The sequence below is a fragment of the Camelus ferus genome, chromosome 13 (genome assembly GCF_009834535.1).
Source record: "Camelus ferus isolate YT-003-E chromosome 13, BCGSAC_Cfer_1.0, whole genome shotgun sequence".
In the NCBI taxonomy this organism is placed as follows: Eukaryota; Metazoa; Chordata; class Mammalia; order Artiodactyla; family Camelidae; genus Camelus; species Camelus ferus.
The window spans coordinates 66,520,680-66,524,652 of record NC_045708.1 but is presented as its reverse complement, the minus strand read 5'-3'; positions in this window follow the sequence as shown (position 1 = coordinate 66,524,652).

Below are 3,973 nucleotides of genomic sequence, written 5' to 3'. Positions count from 1 at the left end.
CTCCCAGTTTCAGAAGAAATCTTAACTGGCAACCTTTGGAAACCTCACAGAGACCTTTCAGAGCCCCACGCGGGGGTTGCGTCTTTGAGTAACCACACCCTCTCGACAAAGGTGGTTTTTTCAAGCCAGTGCGGTGAATTATAATTTCAGTGATACTAACTTACATTGCAGGGTGCAGTGTTTTCTAAGGCCTGTTCTGAAAAACACTAGTTGTGTGGGATTAATGGATGTTACTCAAAACAGTATGTGAAGTCACAAGTTTAAAAGTTAAGCCCATGTATTATTAATGTAGAAATTCTTACCTTTAATAGAGGAGTGTTAAACACTCTGACATGCTCATATTTCAGAAGCTCTGAGATACCTTTAAAAAACAGATTTAAAAACAAATGAATGTATATAACAAAACAGAAACAGACTCACAGACATAGAAAACAAACTAGCGGTTACCAGTGGGGAGAGGGGAGGGTGAGAGGGGAGATGGGGTAGGGGATTAAGAGACACAAAGTACTAAGTATCATACGGATAAGCACCGAGGCTATATTGCACAGCACAGGGAATTATAGCCATTATTTTGTAATAATTTTAAATGGAGTATAATCTGTAAAAGTATTGGATCACTATGTTATACAACTTAATATAATATTGTAAATAAACTATGCTTCAATTAAAAAACATTTATGTTCCTGACCCAAAAGTGTATCCTCACCTCCAGGGTGAGTCCAGATCTGGTTGCTGGGTGGGGTTGGGGTGGGGATGAGATTATTGCTGATTCTGTTAATGTTTTCCAGGTGACTCTGAGATAGTTCTACCCCTCTCCGCCGACCTCCTTGCCAAGCTTGAGAATCACAGGTTTAATGTGTTAAGTGGCTAGTGATTCTCCAGTGCAGAGATAGCTTCCCAAGCTCCCGTGAGCACAGAACCCTGTTTTCATGTGGACCTGTGGCCGGTAGACTGTAAACATTATTTGGGAGCCTCTAGTGCCGTGGTTTTCCCATTGGGTTATTTGATCTTCTTAACTCTCTCTGTGATACAAATATTTTATCTCCATGTTAAAAATAAGGAAACGAAGTTAGAAGTGAGGGGGTTAGGACTCAAACATAGATCTTTGAAATCTAAGCCTGGATCTCCTTCAAAAGTCAAAAGCTCAGACTGAGCTAGGCTGTTAGCACAAAATTTGTTGTGGAAGAATCAGTGATATTAAAGAGATTTTAAATCCACTTTTTCAAGATTTTCACAGAGATATAACTCCATGTGTTCTATGGAGAAAAATGATATAAAAGATACAGTATAAGGGTTTAGTTCAAGTAATTCGAAGCCCTAGGTCAACATGAACTCTATAAAAATACATGGTTCTTTTCTCAATAATTTAAATTTGTTTTTGAAAGTTCATATTTATATAAAAAAGGAGAGGAACACTAAAGCTGGCATAATACTGTCAGCTGTTAGCCATATGGAAAAATTTAGATTGTCATAAAAGCTGGCCAGTTATAAAATGTTTCAGATAGATTTTTTAAAAATCACATGTTAAGCATTTGAGCAATATGCTCAAAAATACACCGCTGAACTGCATTAGCGATTGCCTTGGCTCTGACTTCACATGGCCCTCCCAGGTGTAATGAATGGTTCTTTGAACTGACCTGTGTAACAGGCAATGAAATACATTTTGATGGGGATGTAGATGTTAAAAAGGGACAAATTTCTAAATACATTTCTTCATCTTTAGCTATAGATCCTTGTGTGTAATATTAACTGGATGTAGTTAATATTCGCTATCATTTATTGAGCATTTACTATGTGCAGGGCCCTACACCAAGCCTGCGATGTAGATGGCACTATATAGAAAAAGAGGCAGAATGAGGACATTTTGCCTAAGCCTGTTTTCAAACCTGGAGCTGTCTGGTTTCAGACGTTTTTCTTTTTGTATTTTGCTTTTAAATTAAAAATCATCTGACCTCAAAAGTAATGTCTTTTCACATTGTAGAAAATTTGGAAAATATTGAAAAATAGTGATAAAATATTGAAAGTACATATCACCTGTAGTCCCACCAGCAAGAAATAACTAAAATTAGTATTTTGAAATGTTTCCCATTCTTTTTTTATGAATATGCATATTAAACTTTTTAAAAAGGGATTATGCTATTTTCTGAATGTTTAAATTAACAGTATTTCTGGGACATATTTTTCATGTTACTGAATACTCTGACAATTTTTAATAGCTATGTTGTATTCTATTCTATGGGTATTCCATATTTTAATTAACTACTCCATCGCTTTTGTTTTGAAATTCTATTTATTTATTTATTTATTTGTTTGTTTCTTTTTCTAACTGAAGTACAGTTGATTTAAAATATTATATTAAATTCGGGTGTACAACAGTGATACAGTGTTTTTATACATTATGCTCCATTAAAATCACTATAAAATCATGGCTATAATTCTCTGTGCTGTAAAATACATCCTTGTTGCTTATTTATTTTATACATAGCAGGCTGTATCTTTTAATCTCATAGCCCTATGCTGCCTCTCCTTGCTTTCCTCTCATTTGTAACTGCTAGTGCATTTTCTATATCTGTGTCTTCTGTTTTTCTGTACACATTCGTTTTATTTTTTTAGATTCCACATATAAGTGATATTATACAGTAATTTCTTTCTATGACTTATTTCACTAAGCATAATATTCTCTAGGTCCATCCATATTGCTGCAAATGGCAGAATTTCATTCTTTTTAATAGCTGAGAAATATTCCATTGTATATATATACCACATCTTCTTTACCCATTTATCTGTTGGACACTTGGATTCCTTCCATATCTGGGCTATTGTAAATAGTGCTGCTATGAACATTGGGGTACATGTATCTTTTCAAATTAGTATTTATTTATTTTTCTGGATATATACCCAGAAATGGAATTGTTGGAATATATGGTAGTTCTTATTTTGGTTTTCTGAGAAACCTCTGTGCTGTTTTCCATGGTAGCTGCACCAATTTACAGTCTCACCAATAGTGTACAAAGGTTCCCTTTTCCCTTCTATTTCACCAACATTTGTTGTTTGTAGACTTTTTGATGATAACCATTCTGACAGATGTGGGTAACATCTCATTGCTTTGATTTAAATTTCTCTAATAATTACTGATGTTGATGCTGAGCAGCTTTTCAAGTGCCTGTTGACTATCTGTTTGTCTCTTTTTGGAAAATGTCTATTCAGGTCTTCTGCCTATTTTTAAATTGGGTTGTTTGTTTTTTTGATACCGAGTTGTATGAGCTGTTTATGTGTTTTGGATATTAACTCCTTGTTCACATCATTTGCAAGCGTTTTCTCCCTTTCAGTAGATTGTCTTTTTGTTTTGTCAGTGGTTTCCTTTGCTGTGCAAAAGCATTTAAGTTTAATTAGGTCCCATTTGTTTATTTTTGTTTATTTTGCTTACTTCTTTTGCTTTAGGAGACGGAGCCAAAAAATATTACTATGATTTATGTCAAAGAGTATTCTGTGGTGTCTTCCAGGAGTTTTATGCTTTCTGATCTTACATTTAGGTCTTTAATAAATTCTGAGTTTATTTTTGTGTGTATAATCTCATTGTGTTACTTTTAGCTGTCCAGTATTCCCAGTAGCACTTATTGAAGAGATTGTCTTTTCTCCATTGTATACTCATGCCTCCTTTGTCATATATTAATTGACCATAGATGCATGGGTTTATTTCTGGGCTCTCTATCTGTTCCATTGATCTGTGTGTGTGTGTGTTTCTATGCTGGTACCATGCTGTTTTGATTACTGTAGCTTTGTAGTATAGTCTGAAGCCAGGGAGGGTGATACCTCCAGCTTTGATCTTTCTTCTCTAGACTGCTTTGGTGATTCAGGATCTTTTGTGGTTCCATATGAATTTTAGGATTATTTGTTCTAGTTCTGTGAAAAATGGCATAGGTATTTTGATAGGGATTGCATTAAATCTGTAGATTGCTTTACCACTTCATTA